The 21,174-nt window shown below is 40.7% G+C and overlaps 1 protein-coding gene across 4 annotated transcripts in view; it reads left to right on the top strand.

The window, feature by feature from the left end:
• The window catches only part of CHST8 (carbohydrate sulfotransferase 8), a 273,333-nt gene that overhangs the window by 57,733 nt on the left and 194,426 nt on the right, over window positions 1–21,174 (top strand). Inside the window, exon 2 of one of the 4 annotated variants that reach the window (XR_004647979.1) lies at window positions 1,134–1,342. The exons of the other annotated variants lie outside the window; for them this stretch is intronic. The gene's annotated coding sequence lies outside the window, so the exon portion shown is untranslated. Of the gene's footprint in view, window positions 1–1,133; window positions 1,343–21,174 lie in introns of those variants that run through there. 4 annotated transcript variants of the gene reach the window in all.

The raw sequence follows: 21,174 nt of genomic DNA, 5'->3' as shown, positions 1-21,174 counted from the left end.
CTATGAAATGATTTTTGAGGTAGACATAAAGAACAGGATGAGGCCCAACCCATTTACACTTGAGATACCAATCAAGGTTTGAACAGAAGCATCCTCAGAGATGAAACTATCTCAATAATTTACTAGATTTTCCTGGGCAGGGTCCTGTGTATCAGGGCCGGCTTTAAGCCGATTCAGCTGATTCCCTGGAATGGGGCTCCGCGCCTAAGAGGGCCTCGCAAAGTCCGGGGCTGCTGGCGGAGCGGGAAAAAAAAAAAAAAAGCTGCGTTCTGCTTCTCCCCCCTCCCTCCAGCACTTGTGCCACCATACAGCTGATCAGTGCAAGCCTAGGAGGGACGGGGGAGGAGGAGGAATGCGACGGGCTGGGGAAGAGGCGGGGCCAGGGCGGGGATTTGGGGAGGGATCCAATGGGGCAGGGAGGGGCGGGGCCAGGGCGGAGATTTGGGGAGGGATCCAATGGGGCAGGGAGGGGGCGGAGTCGGGGTGGGGTCGGGACGCGAGACAATTCGCGTCCCGGGGTGGGGCTCCGCACCTGCTACAGCTGGCCCTGCTGTAGTAAAATAGACTATTCTAAGGGGGGCTGTTACTTCCAAAATTGTCTAATCTCTTGCTTGATTCACACACCCAACTCCCATTTACATTAATGGACGTTAGATGGAGAGAAGAGCATACCCCCTGAGAGAAAGATATTTATAAAATAGTTACATGGTTTGATTTTCAGAAATGCTGGGCATCTTCAGCTGCCACTAGACTCAGGAGCTTCACATGTTCAGCTCCACTGAAAATCAGGGCAATTGTCCCTAAAGCACAATAAGCACTTGGTAGAACATAGAAAAGACACTGTTCATTTCATTAAAAGAGGAATCACCATGTTTCCTTATTGTGCACTGTGTTCTATGGAAATCAGTCAAGAGAGAAACACCAGGTGTGCTTAAAACGATGTTTTCCCTCCCTCCCTCAGAATAGCTCCTAAAAATATTAGTTTCTTTTAGAGACAGGATATTGCTGTAATTTGCTTACATAATTGGTCCCTCAATAGAACTGAATAAATATATGTGTCGTTATATTATTTAGGCCAACAGATTCTATATGACAAAGTTTTGTTTATTGGTCTTTGCTTTTGTATTTCCCAGGTAGTTACTATGTAGCTGAATGCATTTACAATCTCATCTGCAATGCTGTGTGAAATTCTATAAAGAACATTTTTTCACCCAAAAAAAGAAGCACAGTAGAATTTGCATTGACCAAGCAGACATTTCTCACTGCTAATATGTTCAGTCATCTTTAATTTGGAATAGTGTAACTTCAGAAACAAGATTAATAAAAATATGTTGGTACTTTAGTTTTATCTGTCTCTTCCAGAAATTGTTCTTTATTGTTTTAGTCCAAGCAAGCATGATGGCAAAACCTTGATGTACTATTTAAACCAGTATAAAACTACAGTCATAAAACTTTAAGTAATGCTTACATTACTTTCACTGAGCAAAGTACGCCTGACAGTAGCTGTTTGTGTTGATTTGTTACTATTCATTTATTCTTTCCCCGTGCTTCACATTGCTACCTAATTGTGATGCTGTACTGAGAAAGCAATATCAAAGTAATTTTCCACAACATTAGTTACAATTTTCTTCTGATCTTTCGAGTGAAACAATCCCATCCTGTTGGCTTCTGTGAACATATAAACCTTGATTACATTTATCTATTGGAAACCAATGCTTACAAAGTATATGTGCCCTGGATAGTGGGTATATAGCCTTTTTTGCTGATTGACAAATATTCTGTCTGTATAGTTATATTTATGTAATGCACTTCACTCTGAACAGACATGGCTGTGACAGACAGCCATTTATGGTGGACAAAACAGATTTCCCAAGCCAATACACTGAATTCAATACATATTTCTCTGGTCATTACAGAGACAGTAACTTCACTTATGATAGACACTTAATGGGCTTTTATGGAGAGTGTTATTATGCTGAACGTCAGGTGCAGGGGGCCCTGTATTGAGAATTGGTATGAAAATGAGATGGTCATGGAGGAAGTAAAGAAATGTAATGCCCTGTCATGGAATCTCTGCAAACCTTCTATACATCTAGAGAACTTCTGCTGATAGGCACTATATATAAGTGCAATTACATTATTAATTATTAATATAGGACTGTCAAGCAATAAAAAAAATCACAATTAATTGCACTGTTAAACAATAATAGAATACCATTTTTAAAAATATTTTTGGATGTTTTCTACATTTTCAAATATTGATTTCAATTACAACACAGAATACAAACTGTACAGTGCTCACTTTATATTTCTTTCTGATTACAAGTATTTGCACTATAAAAAAACAAAAGAAATAGTATTTGTCAATTCCCCTAATACAAGTACTGTAGTGCAATCTCTTTGAACTTACAAATATACAAAGACTAACACGGCTGCTACTCTGAAACCTTACAAATGTAGAATTATGTAAAAAAAAACCTGCATTCAAAAATAAAACAGTATAAAATTTTAGACCCTGCAAGTCCACTCAGTCCCACTTCTTGTTCAGCCAATTGCTCAGACAAACAAGTTTGTTTACATTTCCAGGAGATAATGCTGCCCGCTGCTTGTTTACAATGTCACCTGAAAGTGAGAACAGGTGTTCTCATGGCACTGTTGTAGCCGGCATCGCAAGATATTTATGTACCAGATGTGCTAAAGATTCATATGTCCCTTCCTGCTTCAACCACCATTCCAGGGGACGTGCATCCATGCTGATGACGGATTTTGCTTGATAACAATCCAAAGCAATGCGGACTGACGCATGTTCATTTTCATCATCTGAGTCAAATGCCACCAGCAGAAGGTTGATTTTATTTTTTTGTGGTTCGAGTTCTGTAGTGTTGCTCTTTTAAGACGTCTGAAAGCATGCTCCACACCTTGTCCCTCTCAGATTTTGGAAGGCACTTCAGATTCTTAAATCTTGGGTCGAGTGCTGTAGCTATCTTTAGAAATCTCACATTGGTATCTTCTTTGCGTTTTGTCAAATCTGCAGTGAAAGTATTCTTAAAATGAACAACGTGCTGGGTCATCATCCGAGACTGCTATAATATGAAATATATGGCAGAATGTGGATAAAACAGAGCAGGGGACATACAGTTCTCCCCCAAGGAGTTCAGTCACAAATTTAATTAACACATTTTTTTTTAAACAAGCGTCATCAACATAGAAACATGTCCTCTGGAATGGTGGCCAGAGCATGAAGGGACATAGAAACGTTTAGCATATCTGGCACATAAATACCTTGTAATGTTGGCTACAAAAGTGCCATGCAAATGCCTGTTCTCACTTTCAGGTAACGTTGTAAACAAGAGGGAGCAGCATTATCTCCTACAAATTGTCTTACCGATTGGCTGAGCGAGAAGTAGGACTGAGTGGACGTGTAGGCTCTGAAGTTTTACATTGTTTTGTTTTTGAATGCAGTTATGTAACAAAAATATCTACATTTGTAAGTTGCACTTTCACGACAGAGATTGCACTATAGTACTTATATGAGGTGAATTGAAAAATACTATTTCTTTGATCATTTTTACAGTGCAAATATTTGTAATAAAAAATAATATACACTTTGATTTCAGTTACAACACAGAATACAATATATATGAAAATGTAGAAAAAATCCAAAATATTTAATAAATTTCAATTGGTATTCTCTTATTTAACAGTGCGATTAAAACTATGATTAATCGTGATTATTTTTTTTAATCTCGATTAACTTTTTTAATCACATGAGTTCACTACAATTAATTAACAGCCCTCGTTATTATTATTATTAAACAGTTAAAGGGTGCCTTTATGACTCTTGCTAGCAGAAAGGAAACTTTGGAGTAAATCTAGATACATTTTCCTAGTGGTGCACAAGCAAGTTATATGTTAAATTCCCCTGACTGCTAGCAAGACTTACAAATATAAATCCCCTGCCCATGATGGGGGATTAAACACTGAAAGATTTTACATTTGTGTGAAATATTCAGTAATTGCCACTGCTCTCATTGTCTTGGAGCCTTACAATGAGCCAGCAGGACGGCCTATCCATCATTACTGTACTCAGCAGTAAACCTCTTCAGAAAATGACATGCTCCCCAAAGACTGGGATTTATAATGAAGAAGCTGATATAATGCCACCTTAACACTGTGGTTAGTGCCTGCACACAATGTTTATTTCAGACCCTTAAAACTAGTCAGAACTCAAATCTGGGACAGCTGTGATAGTGCAGTACGGGAAAGCATAACTAGGAAAAACTAAGTTGTTGTGTCACGTGAGAGTCAATGCAGTTGATCTAAATGAAACTGAGGCTAAAAATTTAGGACTGGGCTAAAAATTTGTGAACTCTGGAAGAGCAAGTCAATGGCCTGGCGACAGAACTATGGTAATCAATACTAGGACCACTGCTGTAAAGTTGAACCAACTACCGCATCTATGACTTTATGGAAAAGCTTTTTCCTCTGGAGAGTGAAGTCAGAAGACAAACACCTTTAGAAACAGATTGAGTGTGGAAAATTCATCCCAAAAGTTACCAAGATGTGCAAACGGGGGGTAGAATGAAAACTGCTGTGCACTATTAACTATAGTTAGTTAATATAGCTACCAGGCACAAACTACCAAAAACAAGCCCAAGAACCATACAACTTGGCAGAATCGTTGAGTCTGTGCAGTAACTGTACTGTCATTGCTTCATCCAGTCAAATCTTACAACACAATACTGCCTTATTTTCATTTTCTGCTTCACCAGTGGAGATAGGGGAAAAGAGAGGGGGGGAAGATGAGAGGGTAATTGTTATAATAAAAATCAATGCACAGGGGAGCCATAGTGCAGCAGTCTGACTATATATCACGGCAGCCTTAGAGCAAAGACCAATATTGCCGCCGCATTGTAATTCTCTCTTTCTTAATCACTTATTCAGAACACACACACACACACACACACACACACACCTACACCTTGTTACTTACAAATTACAGTCCTGCATATATCACTCCATGATAACTGTGCATTTCCATAATATTATCCTACTGTACATTGCATTACTTGTTAGTCATACTAGAAATTTTTTTATCCATGACAATGCAATTGAAAATAAAATATAATTTCAAAACTAATGTGGCTGCAGTTTGCAACTTTTCTCTGTTATAAATTTAACCTGCCTCTATACTAACAGCATCCATCCAAACCATATGCAAAATAATCTGATGACTGTATATCAGATGAATGTACTCCAGGCTACATTTTTTAACCAGAAGAGGCAGTAATAGTAAATATATGGAATTAGTTCAAGGAATGGATGCACCTTCTACAGCCACATTTGCCATTCTTCTTCTCTCTGCGTTAGTCATCTTTGACTGAGATTTTCCCATAGTAAGAAGCTTCTTCCTTTCTGCCTTTAAATCTTGTTCCAATCAGTTTGCTATTATTCTGATTGAAAGAGAAAGACCTACACGCATCAGCATTGAGGTGAAACACTAGTCCTCGCAATGCTGTAGTCTACACACCATTGTGGATATGATTCATCTTCTTTCCTTGATGCTAGCAATGGTTCTGGTTTTGACCGACTATGACCCCGTTTAGATGTTGAAGCAAAGTTGTGCCAGTTCCCACACAGCTGCTATCTACAATAGGGTCATAAAGTTGGTTAAATAGGTACAAAGTAAGTATCTTTTTGATACTTTTTGACAGTAGAGTTTTTAAACAGGAGATATGCAGGCTAGAGCCCAGAGCAGGCATTCCCAATTGTTTTCATTGTATGGAACACAATAGAGAAATTGTCTCATAGACCACTTGCCTTCACTTTCATGGGCACTTGGTCACCTCCTCTCAGTCCTGATTCCATAACCACCCTGTGACAACTACAGCAGTTACTCATAATGTGATCTCAGGAAAGTGCTTAATATTTTTGTAATTTTCTATCAAATACGGCTTAGCTCTTGGAAAGCCAGTATGCTGGAACTGAGCTGAAGCCCTCAACTTGCAGCTTCCGCAGGTTCCCCCCCGCCGCCATTTGCTGTGCGTACTGACTCCTAGAAACTGACTTGTTAAAGGTTTGGTTTTTTATAAGCCTTCAGCAATTGACACCTCTTTGTTATGTCGGGTAAAATCAAAAGCGACCTGCCATAGTTGAGCTGCATTCAGTTATGGTGCTTGGCAACATGACACAGGCAAAATCGACAATGCTGTGATGTGTCAGAAAAATGTAAGAATGACGGCTTTATGAAAGCAGGTTTCTAAACAATCCCCCGGCATCCTCTAAAGACCCTTTCCAAAGATTTCAAGAGAAGTTACAGAAAATTACAAAAGCTGATCAACAGTCCTTAATTTTCACTCTATTACATTTTATTTAAAAAAAAAAAGAGTTTGTATAATTTGCATAAACAATGTGGTAGTGAAAGGAAGTTTCCTCCCATTTGTCCGCAGTTAATGAATTCAGCTGTGTTTCACATGTGGACATAATTTTAAACAATTGTAACTAAATTAAAAACATTTTCAAGTGTATTTCTAATTGTGCCATTTTAATTTTGTTTATATTGTTTCCATTTCTCAGTGCTCTTAACTTTCTCCTAAAAGCTTCAACAAAACCTTATCCCTCCATCAGGGTCACCCTTTCTCATTTGATAAACATTCATTTTCCCTTCACGTTTCTAGTGGAGCTTGAAATTAAAGCGGCTCTTTTTTTCTATTACTGTTTTGTTTGTACACCTGGATCGTCAGTCTCGATTAACTATTGCTTTAGCACCAATGAGGGGAGCAGAAGAGGCCAAATAATTGATTTTGTGTAGGTCCTACATCAGTAGTGGTTATGGCCGATTGTCATTTTGTCTAACTAAATAGTAGATTTTCATTTGGAAGTGAATAATGATTTATTACTCCCTAGGGCTGGATCTAAAACCCAACGTCAGTGGGTAAGTCTCTAATTGATTTATACAATACATTGAATTGTCTCCACTTGTATTTTCTACAGGCTCAATCCTGCAAGCTGCTGAACATTCTAGCCTCAGCCCAGCAGAGTGCTTGAGCCTGGTTTTAACTTTAAGCACATGAGTAGTCCCATTGAATTATTATTACAATAGTGCTGAAGAGCCAGCCAAGAATGAGGTCCCATTGTGCTAGGCACTGTACGAACTCAGAGCAGTACATGGTCCCTGCCCCCAAAATACTCTAAATAGACAGGACAGATGCAAGGTGGGAGAAGGGGTAGAACACCCAAGCAGACTGAACTATGTGATGGCAGCAAATGGCATGTTAGTTCCATCTCTTTTAAGGGGGGCAGCTTGTTCTATAGCAGGGGATAAGCTTAATTAGTTAATTGGGATTATTCATGTGCTTAAAGTCTTTTGCAGGATCAAGGTCAGAATACTCAGCACCTTGCAGGACGGAACCCTATCTTTGTCCCATTTTGTAATGAATCACTGCAGGAGGTGCTGGTGGTGATTCAGAGGAGACTTGCTAGAGCGTGGCCATTATACTATTTTGTGCTGGTTCTGTTCAGAAACTCACTAAATTTTCTTCCCTCTTCTTCAAAGCAGATAAAATCTGTCTATTAAAATCTTCACAAAGTCAACTCTGTTGGGCTTCTGAGCCTGCTTCCCAAGGGCTCGCAATTGAAAACAACACATTTAATTTTAAACTCTTGTCAGAGGCTGGCTTTGTGGTGCTTTTGCTCTTGGCAGCACATTAGTTGAGCACCCCAAGTTCAGACTGTGGGTCCCTCAAAATGATGAAGGTTAAGCATGCTGGGCAGCTGATATACATATTCAGGGGCAACAGTGAAGTCAGGTGTCTGCTCCAGGAGCTAAGACTCTAAAGAATCCAAGAGCCACCAAGTTCCTTTTAGGAGCAATGAATGACTTGAATGGCGAAGTGGAGAGGCTGGGGTGAAATTTCCCATCCTCATGTTGAGATGGCTTGTTCCTTTTCTTAAGTGGTTCTATTTTCTAATCAGGTTACTTTTATCTTTTCATTGGTGCATTGCATGACAATGTCTGGCCATTACCCATAGGCACTGGACATTGTTCACTGCGTGGGACAATCTAGGATTTATTATTTTAATTTAGTAATGTAATAACTCCTTATGAGACTGGAAACCTAGAGCTGAAAATATGAGGAAAGGAAAAAGCTTTAACTGCCCAAACTGTCATGATTTGGCTTGTGACCCACTTGGATTCCAGTGGTGACAATTAGACAGTTATCCCAAGAATTTAGTCTGTTTAAGGTTCCGTGGATGGAAGGTCTGATTCAGAATTCCTGGTACACCCAAAGTTCCCATTAATTAAAAAGAGCATTTAGAAATCTAATGAAGATGTGCCCTGCAAATGAGTGGGGAACAGCATGTTAAATTGGACCTTGATTCAGCAAAGTACTTAAGCCTGTGCTGATTTAAACATTAACTGCAATGGGTCTCAAGCATGTGCTTAAGTGCTTTACTGAATCAAAGCCTAGATGAGGTAATTTTCTAACCCTACTTGTTGGGGGACAGGGGAGAGAAGCAGATATCAAAAAATCTACATGGCAAGGGGGAAAAGGAGACACAATTGTTTATCATCTCTCAGCTGGTAGATTAGCTTGTTTACAGCAATTGGCCTAGTTATTTGGCTTTGTCTATAGTACACAAAGGGCCAGATGCCCCCATGCTGGTGCAAGGATGTGTGTAATTTACATCTCTCCTGCCTGGACCCTTAAACTGGAGAAGGGAATTCACCTTGAGGGAAGACACCCTTCCTCAGGGTTTCACCTGTCAAGAGCTGCTTTCCTTTTATCTGCATCTCCACATGACCTCTGCTGGCTGAGGTTGCTGAAAAGATTTACTAGCTCACCATACCTCACAGAAGCTTTGGCCACACCTCCTTCCTTGCCAGTCCCCCAGAAGAATGAGACTGTCTGTTGTTTCTTGCCAATCTCTGGCTGTAATGAAACCAGGAACATTGTCTTCCTAGTTCTGGGATTTGTTAAACTTTTGCATAGCATAATGCCCGTAAGTCTAGCCACAGGGAGGAAAAAATTAGAGGCCGCAGTCAGAGTAACCTTCACCCCTTCGTGTTATCTTTATGTAACAACACATGCACATTTGCAGTTCTACATGCAGTTATTTCAGTATTTAGACAATAATATGAAGGAAAAATAGGCTGTTTATATTATGCAGGGAAATGAATTCATCTCACTGCACAATTACAGATTATTAAAAAAGAAGTACATTAAAATATTCATGAAGGTGATTTTTTTTTGTCTGTGGACAAATACTGTGATCTATGTGTTGTACTGAAGTTAGAGCCAGTCACAGAACAAGAATATTGTAGAGCGTACTGACTTGCAATTTTATGGTAGTTCACTGCAATTGTTTAAGGCCCAATCCTGCAGAACTTTGTTCAGGCAAAACTCCCATTGAGGTCAATGGGATTCTCACTTAAGTATACCCTGCAGGGCTGGAGCTCCAGCCAAGAACCCATTCAAATGTTATGAATAATCAGCTTTGTCTCAAATATTAATCAAGGTATATTTATTTTAATAACCTATTAAACTAAAAGCTGTACCTTGTCTTATAGTCTCCATTTATTTAGCTCAGGATATGGTTATTACCTTGTAAACAGGAAGCACCCTCGAGTTGTTACCTAATTAAAACTGGGACACAGCAAGTTCTGCATATATAAACAGCTCATTCTCATGCTATTGATGGCAATTAAGCTATGCAATTAAGCTACTCCAGAGCATACAAAGTCAGATATTATTTATTATATGCTGCTGATGTGTTCAGTGCTGTACAACAGAACATTCAGGACAATCCCAGCTCCAATGGGATAACTCCACTGAGTTCCGTGGAGTTACACCACATATAAATTTGGTCCATTATGGCTTTTTTTTTTATCTCTATGAAATTGCAATAAATGCAGTCATAGTGCTGTACGAAGGAATTATTAAATTTTATGCAAAACACTAGGAGAACTAAATTCTATCATGAATATCAAGGAAAAAGAGTAGCTAGTATGGCAAGAAAAACAAAGATGAGCCGGGAACAGATGTAGAAATCTCAATTTGAAATGCATACTCTAGCTGAACCAGAAATTATGAACTTGACACAGGAAGTACCAGGTGGGAGTCTAGGGCCTGTGTTATGCAAAAGGTTAGATTAGATCATCATAATTGTCCTTTCTGGCCTTCAAAATCTATGAAACATGAAGAAATATACATAAGTGGAGCCCACGTCTGCACTTAGTAAAGTAGGTGGCATCCAGCATTCATTTCTATGTAAATAGGTTGATGCTTTTCATTAGATCTCATAGTACCAACTAATTTTTGACATCCTTAGGCCCCGGCTGTGCAATGAATCACACAGGCTCTGTGGTCAATGGAACTATAGACATGCAGAGGAGTCTACCTATGCTGAATTCATTGCAGGACTGTGGCTCTAATCTGCAATATGTAACTCTTCCAATTCTACTCCTTCACATTTGTTATTATTTAGCAAGTGAGCCTTGTTTGTTTTTTATGCAGAAAAACATTCATGGAAATTACTTCTGATAGGCACATTAAAATACATTAAAAGGAAAAACAAACATATTTAAAACCAAGAGCAAAATGTTTAATTAAATTAGAACACAAAAATCAAATTGCTGCAATTTCAAAATCAGTGTTAATAGACTGTGGGCCCAGAATCGGTATGCTAAAAGTTCCCAGGGGTGAGAAAATGGAGACAAGGGGAGCAGGAAGGAAATAATATTCACTATTATAGAACAGTGGTTAATGAATTTAAACAAGTCAACTTCAATTTTAAAATGCAATAAATGTTCTTAAACAATATAACAATCTAATTAGGTACTATGGCATGTGCATCTTGGAGAGATGACACATTCTTCATGTCTACACATTTGCCAACTACATTTTTCCTCTTGCTTGGTTCCACAGATCAAATTATATATTCAGTATATTCTGATTGTACTCTGTCATTTCCTCTAAAGGCACTAGCTTCATTTCCTAATTGAGACCCAGTGGAGATAAGATCACCACAACATAATTTAATGAACTATGGAAGAGTGCTGCCGTTTGCTACATGAAGTATCGAGCTGCATCACAGAGAAAGAATATCTCCTAGGTGATGTTTCAGTAGATAAAATAGGTAACTAAAGCATTTTCTGAAATTATACCACCTCTCCCAACACATTCCCATTTTATTGTTTGTTAAGAAATGCAAAAGTATTTATAGCAAGCTAATAAGCCAAGCACACAGCCCCCTAAATCAGGGGTGGGCAAACTCCATCCCAGGGCCGCATCCGGCCCTTCAGACGTTTTAATCAGCCCTCGAGCTCCTGCTGGGTAGCGGGGTATGGGGCTTGTCCCGCTCCAGTCAGGGAGCAGGGTCAGGGCTTGTCCTGCTCCGCGTGTGCCGTGGCTCCCAGAAGCAGCAGCATGTCCCCGCTCCAGCTCCTACATGTAGGGGCAGCCAGGGGGTTCCGCGTGCTGCCCCTGCCCCAAGCGCCACCCCCACAACTCCCATTGGCTGGAACTGAGGCCAATGGGAGCTGCGGGGGCGGTGCCTGTGGATGGGGTAGTGCACAGAGGGGCCTGGCCACGCCTCCGCATAGGAACCAGAGGGGGGACATGCTGCTGCTTCCAGGAGTTGCTTGAAGTAAGCACCAACCAGAGCCTGAACCCGACCCCCTCCCTAATCCCTGCCCCAGCCCTGATTCCTCCAACCCTCCAAACCCCTCGGTCCCAGCCCAGAGCACCCTCCTGCACCTCCATCCCCTCATACCCAGCCCCACCCCAGAGCCCGCACCCCCAGCCAGAGCCCTCATCCCTCCCGCACCCCAACCCCCGATTTTGTGAGCATTCATAGCCCGCCACACAATGTTCATACCCAGATGTGGCCCTCGGGCTAAAAAGTTTGCCCACCCCTGCCCTAAATGGAGACCAGTCACACAATTTCTTTCCTCCATGAAATCACAGATTTGAAATTGGACACCTACAATATAGAAGAGTGAATTTTACTTCCCCCCACCCCACTTCAGAGGTTGAACTGTACTTGATTTACCCTTCATATTAGTCATAGTGATATAAATACCACAGTCCATTTCAAGTAACCAATTCTGGTTATTCTCTTCTTTGCTCCAAGTGAATTCAAGTGACAGTTGGAAGAGGTGTTCTCACTACTCAAGCCCAGAGTCCAGAGGCCTGATCCTGCCCCATTTAAATTAACCAGGTGTTTTGGCATTGACGGCAGAGGTATTAGGATCAGATCCAATATGGATTTGGGCCACTCATAAAAGGGAGAAAGATGCTTTCAACTGCTTTAGAGCCACCCAAGTTGTGAATCCAACTCCTGTAATTATATCATCCTCCTGCCTCTTTGTTTCTATACTCACTTATTGCAACTTATTCCAGATTAGATCGTGAATTCCTCAGGGCAGGGACAATAATGAAATCCTGGTCTCACTGAAGTCAATGGGAGTTTTGCTATTGACTTCAGTGAAGCCAGGATTTTACGCCATGTCTCAATATATGTCTATAAAATACCTAGCGCAATTGTGCCTAATCGGGACCTTTATGTGATGCTGCAATAATAAATAAATGATATATTCATTTAGAATATGTATAATAAAACTCCATAGTGGCAACATTTAAAAGAAATCAGGTTATTTTTGGAATCTAGCTGAGTTTCAGTCCTCTTTTCAATTTGCATGCTTCTGAATTATTCTTCATCCAAAATGGTAAAACCATTTTAGCAACCAAACCAATGAGCATGTAATAAGATTTTTCAGTGGAGGACAAATGCCTTGTGAAATGGTTAATATTCCCAGAGGAGTAGGCTGGTTAGAAAACATGAATTCTGTTTTATGAAAAATGTCAAAGTCTTAGAATTTGTGTTTGTTTTGCATCAGAACAAAATGGAGACCTTTCAAAATGTTTCTTGAAAAATCCCAGAAGGGACACCCACCCCAGCCTAGCCAAGGGGCACTCACTAGGCTGGTGGGACACTAGAGTCCTGCTCTGCCTGACTTGAATGTGGTTCTCCTCCAGGCCAAGTGAGTGCCTAGCCAACAGGCTATTGGCTATTCTAGGGGGACTGTGTCTGTGCATCTCTCTCTCCCTTCTCCCCGACATGAGAAACATTCGCAATGAAATGTTCATTGAAACAGATATACTCTGATGAACCAGCATTTTTTTTTTTTAATTTTTTGACAAAAATACATTTTGTCAAAACTTTCCTGACCAGCTCTACCAAGGAATCCTGTTGGGTTTTACTGTTCTGGCTAGGGGGACTGCTCTAACTAGCATGTCAAACTCCCTTGTTACTTATTCAAAATGGAAGCTAGGGCCTAGCTCAGGGGTTGGCAACGTTCGGCACGCAGCTCACCAGGGTAAGTACCCTAGTGGGCCGGGCCAGTTTATTTACCTGCTGATGCAGCAGGTTCGGCCGATCGCGGCCCCACTCGCCGCGGTTCGCCGTCCCGGGCCAATGGGCGCAGCAGGAAGCGGCGTGGGTGAGGGATGTGCTGGCCACAGCTTCCCATCGCCCCTATTGGCCCGGGACGGCAAACCGCGGCCAGTGGGGGCCACGATTGGCCAAACCTGCCACGTCAGCAGGTAAATAAACTGGCCCGGCCCACTAGGGTGCTTACCCTGGCAAGCCGCGTGCCGAACGTTGCCGACCCCTGGCCTAGCTTGTAGTAGTGACAGAAGATTTACCATCTAATCTCATTGGCCAAGTAATTCAGAAATATAGGCTTAACTCCTGAAAGGAAAATTTTATTTCCTGCCTTTGACTTTGTCCATTAAACAAGTTCTTATAAGCCCTGTTGTAGGATTTAATGATTGCTAAAGGCAGGAGCTGGTCATTCTGTTTCTGTAAGCCTGCATGTTGCAAAGGATTCTTTGACAGCAAATTTGCACCCCAAGAGTGTTCACTGTACAGTTGACCCTCCTGCATTTTCTCCAGGACTATGTGGTAACATACCAGGAATTGTAGGACCGATTGGAATCATGATGTGAGGTGACATCCAGTGGGGATATCAGAATGCAGAGATCCAGAGGCTCTTTCTTTAATTTTGCTAATACTTCCTGTGGTACAGTGAAGGGAGAAATAGTATTGACCTACAGCTCTACAAATACTATAAACTCTTCACTGTCAAGTGAACCCTTACGACTTATGGTTTGCCCATGGCCATTGCAACCAGCAGGAGATTGTAGTTATGGGACCCGAATGACCACACTCCCATGAGTTGTGCTGCTGGCCAATGCCATTTAGCATAATTAGGGCAGCTGCCACTGGTAAATCACAATAGGTGACAGTGTGGCAGCAGTTTTCCAGTGTTTTTCCTGTTCCACATGCCTCCATCTCCACTGCCATACTAGGGCATATACCAAGATACAATATTGTAATCACTGAAGGGCTATGACTGACTTTTTTGGTTGGTTTTCTTTGCCCCTGATTTAACAATTCACTGTGCACAATTCTAAAACAATCTGGGCCTAAAGTTTTTTCTTTTCAGTGTAATAAAAGAATCAAAGCCAACTGGAAGCTGATATGCACTCTTACACTGGGCCACCATGCTGTCTTTGTCACAAGTATTACTTGACAAGACAGCCACTCTCCGCAGGATACTTCAAAATGGTGAATGCAATATGTTCTTTCTTTCTTTCTTTCTTTACATCCTTATTTTTCCTAAGAAGCTATTTTTATACTTTCTGTACTTTTAGCTCTCTAGACTGAGTAAAACAGGTTTCATATTCTTTTAAAAACGGAGATCTAATGGATGTAAAATTAGTCCACACTTTTATATAACTTGTAATCATTAACTAGTTTGGTTTCATTATGCCTATTGTATGTAAAGGACATATAATTCTCCTCATTGGGTTGCCCAGGTGGGTCAGAATTTACCACTGCAGCAGATTTGCTGTATATTCTTAACCAGTATCCCCAAGCTTGTGCCAATTGTAATTAATGCCAGTCAGAATCCATGAGAAGTTCTGTTACTGTACGCACCAATGGAATAAATAGATGATCAATTCTTTACCCAGTGAAAAGGCAGTTGTAATCATAGGCTCTGACCCAGTAATCAGATCTTTATGGGTTGACCTGATCACTGAATTGGGGCTATAATCACTTTAATTTTCCACAGGGCTGTAACAAACTAATGATACTGTGGCGGTAGTGAATACAATTTTATGGTGAACAGCACTGATAGAAGAAAGTCACATAAAGAGGACAGGTAGCTCCGAAACTCAGCTTTCATAATGGATTGCAAGCTGTGTGAGAACCCTAGGCAATACTGAAAAAAGAAGTCTACTTGGATTCATTTCAGTTTTTTAAATGAGTTCATTTAGACTCTTTTCATGCCTCTTTTGTGTTTTCTTTTCCACATTTACTCTAGTGAAGGAGTTTGCTGGCAGGACTGTTCACAGAAAGAGCAAATTTTAAGGGAATATTCAAGCATATCCTCAGGAAGTCAGCTGTTGAATTCACAAGTGAGGGTATTTTCACCAGAAACCTGATTTTAAGAGTGATTTTTATCCAGTTAAGGAATAGAAACATACTGGGTCACCAATATGTACAATCAAAACAGTGCAAATCAAACTGCTCAACAAATGAACTAAGGAGCAAGAGTTACTCAAAAACAGCACTCAATGAAGAATTTTAAATAGTGAAAATATTAAAGAAAATTGTGATCTGTTCACAGACAATTCATGATAAAAAAAGAGATGTCATTAACTTGTTCATGTGTTATCCACCCAGCTCTGTTGCAGGTTTTGTGCAGGATAACTAAACCAGGAAGAAGGTACATCAGAAGGTTTACTGACTTGCCAGTAAGAGACCTAATAAATAAGGTTTATAATTGTCTTTGTTGCAATTTCACGTGCCTATTATGTTGGGCAAAACATATCTATGGTGCAGCCCAATTTACCAGGCATGTCACTTATGACTAGGTGGCATTTCAATGGCACCTCAGTATTTCAGAAGGATTCCACCACTTTTGTTGGACCCAGCTTGAAGAACAGTCTGGTCTCACTGCTTTATAGGTGCTCTCCAGCAGAAAATGGTGAAGTCCTTTGAGGTGTCCACATATCATTGCAATACAGAGCTGGGAAAATCTCCCTGTAGAGAGCTCCCTTATACATATTGGTTTTGACTTTGACAATTTTCTTTTTATGTAGGATTGTTGCCATTTTCATGCTAGAATTTCATTTCATTTTGTGAAAAACAGCAAAAAAGATAAAATTCAAAAGGCTTATCCAAATTTAGCAGAACTAACTTGGCAAGAGAAATTGAGTAAGTGCCTTTTTGGTCAGTTTCCTATCTACTAGTATTATCCAAAAATTCATAGAACTGAAAACAGAATTCTTGAAAGTACTATACAACACAGTATGGTAATGAAAACTGTATTTCATAAAATAATTCCCAATTCAGTTTACTTATATGCTGCTCTCAGCACAGCATATTGCAAAAGTGTACTGTCACCAAGACTGCTATTTAATTTGATAAAAGATCAAATGATTCTCATTAACAAAGCAATTAAATAACTGTCAGAATCCAAACTAAAAATTGGTCAGAAATTTACTAGACACCAACTGGTTTTGAATTATATGAAAAGGGCTCATGCAAATGGAGTGTTACTGTGATTGGAATAACATGGGTTGTAAACCAGATACCTATTTTAAAATGTAGTAATTATGAAAACACCCCTGATCGGATGCCTTTAAAGAAGAAAAACTGCAAATTGCATGCTGTTTACATTGCCTTATTTAGACTTGTAAGAGAAGCATTATAAGAAAATTAGCATTTGGAAAGGTTATTTAAAGACACTAAAATTGAAATGTATGACAGCTGCTGTCTCACTGGCCATGGCAAACAAATGGCACACCAGCTATAGAACTTAAGGGATCAATAGATACTGTTTCTCAGAATGAAGCATTACTATGCAGTGGGTGCACATTAAAGACTTAATTCTTCATCTAAAACTATATGGCCTTTAGCCATCAATCTCTTAGATGTGCAGTATGATGAGTCAATGTAAGTTTTCTGCAAACCCTGACAAGTAGGCAATGCATAAATAATCTTGTACAAACCCTCGTAGATGTATGTGTATTTGCTAAACTTACTTTCACCAAAAATAACCCAGAAACATGGAGATCAGTTTGGAGGGGACCTGCCAGAGTGTGTCTGTATGTACAGGAGATACTACTGGTTCCACAGGTCCATGCTCTCTACCACAATTTAGGGGGATGCTTTGGGGCCCATATAGTCAACTGGAGTAGCATCCATGGAGCAGATGCACTACTACTCTGTGACCTGAGAATGGGAAAATACTCTTTTTCCTTCCCCCGTGAACATGCCTAGTGTCCTACGCTCAGGCTGAACAGTGTGGATTTGAGTCTTAGCTATCATGTGCTTAAATTCAGCACTGAGAATCCACAGAGTCCCGTAGCCCAACCCTGAAGTTTTCACTAAGGCAAAATTCACATTGACTTTGGGCCTAATCCAGCAATTGTTCTAGTGAAGTTGCACGGACATTCTCGTTCCATTCACAGAATGGGCTGGGCCCTTCGGCTGGCTTTTATTCAAACAGTTTTTGGTTTGGACCTTATGTAGTGCAGCCAGAGATACAATTGTACAAAACTTCTAGAGATCTCTTTGAAAAGAAACTGAAGCAAGCCACAATCTTTCAAGAAGGTGTAATAAACTCTAAATGCTCAGCAGCAGAGACTATAGAACTACAACCATGTAGATAAAATATTTCACTATCTTGTTGGGCCAGCTTAGGAATATATCTGTGGTTAATGCATGTATGCTTTCTGTCCTTCTCCCAACTCCAACTAGGTTCAAGAGAAGAACTTGCTCCATCCCTTGGAAAACTGCACTCACAATATTTGTTTTGGCTTTATTTGGGGACCTTTTGATAACAACTCTTTATGTAGCTATCTTCTTCCTTTCCCTTTGGTTGCTGCACATTGCTTATTCATCAAGGTATGAGTAAGCAGTGCTTTGTGTGCAATTCCATAGAGGCCAGATAAAGAGACCAGAACATTAGATACACTCCAGCTGTTCTCCGCAATCGCCACTCAACTCTCCTAGCAAATGTAGATTTTTCCCCTACTGCTTATTCATTTATTTAAATAAAAATAGAAAGGAAAAAATTATCTGGGGACATGAGCACAGACGTCACAGTCCCAAGCTTGTGATTAAAAGTCATAATCACAAAAGAAAGCTGCCCAAAACAGCATATGTATCCTCTGGAGGACAAACGCTTATGTCACCCAGCAGTGACTCCAGCAGCCAAGCTAGGGCAAGCATTTCAAAGTTCCAGAGAAAACCCTGTCTGGTTCCCTTCTGCCCAAATGATGATGGCCATAACACAAGGCCTTGGAGGAGGAAGTAGGAACAGGAGAGGGAGAATCCTCATCAGTCCAGCAGAGAAGCAGCTCCCTGCAGAAACTGCAGCTGCAGCTAAACTACCATTGAAGTTCAGCTTGTCATAATTTTAAGTAACCAGCTACAGGATTCCAGTCCCTTTTCTTCAGGGATTCAGTTTATATCTTCAGAATAACACAAGTTCAACCAATTAGTCATGCCCTTTGCCCATCACCCAAGGTCTGCTCTAGAAGTCTATCTACTCTCTCCAATTCTCTAGTTCCTTGCAGAATTACACTCCACAGGCCTTCCATCTGGGAGTTGCATGTCAGCCGGGCTCTTGGCTTGATACAGGGACTCCTGCAAGAGCCTTCCTACTCCCTTGCAGCTCTTCCAGCTCAACTGAGCTACTTGCTGGCTTTTATATTTGTCAAGCTATCATATGACCCATCCCTTAATAGCATCAGCTAGGAGACGAATAATTAGTCAGGGTATAATGGGGGGTGCCCAGGGCCTCAGCCCAACTCCCTTTTAAAGAGTCCGCTATCCTGTAACATCTCATATCTTGCATTGTTCCTGCTCCAACAGTCCCATCCTGGACACACAGCAATCTCTGTACTATTTACTCTGACTTTCAGATGAGATTTAAAACTAGAGAGGAGCCAGAGCCTGGAGATTTTGTTCAAGCCAGTGCCCTGCCTCCTACCCCAAAGATCAGTGGTTTGGTTCAGGGATCTAAACACTCCTTGTTTTAGTTTTCCAACTGATGTTTTGCCAAAAAAAAAAAAAAAAAAGCAGAACGTGGCCCTATTTGTCCATAACACTCAGAGACTCATAGACTTTAAGGTCAGAAGGGACCATCATGATCATCTAGTCTGACCTCCTGCACATTGCAGGCCACAGAACCTCACCCATCCACTCCTGTAATAGGCCCCTAATCTCTGGCTGAGTTACTGAAGTCCTCAAATCAGAATTTAAAGACTTCAAGTTACAGAGAATCCACCATTTACACTAGTTTAAACCTGCAAGGTGACCCAAGCTCCACGGTGCAGAGGAAGGAGAAAAGCCCCCAGGGTATCTGCCAATTTGACCCAGATGAAAATTCCTTCCTGACCCCAAATATGGTGATCAGTTAGATCCTGAGCATGTGGGCAAGATCCCCTGGCAGATACTTGGGAAAGAATTCTCTGTAGTAACTCAGAGCCCTCCCCACTTAGTGTCCAGTCTCCAGCATTGGGGATTTTTGCTACTGGCAGTCGCCAATTGAACTGCAAGTGGTTATAAAGGTATCAGGTACTTTCCATAAGATATGGGGTGCTAACCACAGTGTCTTGTCCAAACCCTAACTTTCTACTTAAATCCCACCTGCAGTTTCAGCAGAATTCTGTATTGGTCTCTCCCAGTTCTAAAACCCTGGGCAGAGTTGGTTTATACAGTTGAATGGCTGCTGTGTTTCATCCCAGTGGTGACTGCATTCAGAAGCTGGGAAAGTGATCCCTAGATTTCACAGATCAGTAATTACTTTTTAAAGTATTTGGAGAAGGTTTGGGATGAAAAGTGCTATATTAACACAATATCCGACATCCACTAAAACCAGTTCCTGAGCTGCTCACCTGCAGCAGCTTTCTCCTTCCACTATCTGCTCTACCTCCATGCCCCGACTCTGGGGCAGAGTAGCACCAGAGCAAAATGTCCACTGTAGTAAGACATTTGTGCCACTCTGGCTCATCTTAATCTTCAGAAACTAAATGACTGCTTGCAAAGAAAATTATATTTTTGGGGAGGGATAGCTCAGTGATTTGAGCATTGGCCTGCTAAACCCAAGGTTGTGAGTTCAATCCTTGAGGGGGCCACTTAGGGATCTGGGGCAAAATCAGTACTTGGTCCTGCTAGTGAAGGCAGGGGGCTGGACTCAATGACCTTTCAAGGTCCCTTCCAGTTCTAGGAGATAGGATATCTCCATTAATTTTTTAATTTAATATTGGTAGGTGAAGGCATTCATAGCCTCATCCTCTTCAAAGTTTAACCCTGCAAAAATGGTTGCACCGTAGCAAATATACAAAAGGGGAGATTTTCAAAGACAAAGGGCAGTTAGATCGATGAGAAAGTCAATGGGAGTTAGGCAGCTAACTCCCAGTTGTGTCTTTTAAAATCTCCCCAAGACTACCAAAATTGTGCCAAATAAGTTTTCCACGACTAATGGATTTAACTGGTCTTTCACATACACACAGATATCATACTTGCCCAAACTACTGTGCAAACGATACACATATTAGTGCGTGAGCATTTGCAGACTTTAATATTTCAATAAACAAGTCCTTAACAGCCTGATCCAAAAAACCTTGGAAGTCATTGGGAGTCCTTCCATTAATTTCAATGGGCTTTGGATCAGCCCGTAAAAGATTATCAATTGCTAAGCCCCTTGTGCTGCAGCAGGGTTTAACTCAGATTCCTATAGGACATACTCCTCTACTTTTTTCCTGTTGTCTATTAAAATTTGCATTCACACTACAGCACTTTGAAGTCAAATGTTTCCCCATGGATGTTTCTGATGTTTATCCTTCTTTGCTAAGGAGAATGCTCCTTTATATAACACACCTTGTCGCCTCTATCCAAACTCTACTATCCTGCATAGAAAGACGATCTTTTTCTGTTATGGTGGTTGTTACAAAAATGTTAAAGATAACATGAGAGGAATAGATTGAGGGTTTAGAGGTAGCAAAATCCTCGTCCACAAAGGATCATGGTGCGGGTACTGGTAATTGAAAGCATGGCCCAAACAAATATGTGCATGTTGAGAGGCAG

This window comes from Trachemys scripta, chromosome 13, assembly GCF_013100865.1.
Source record: "Trachemys scripta elegans isolate TJP31775 chromosome 13, CAS_Tse_1.0, whole genome shotgun sequence".
Taxonomy (NCBI): domain Eukaryota; kingdom Metazoa; phylum Chordata; order Testudines; family Emydidae; genus Trachemys; species Trachemys scripta.
Note: the sequence above shows the minus strand (reverse complement) of the source record. Positions and strands in the feature narration are given on the sequence as shown.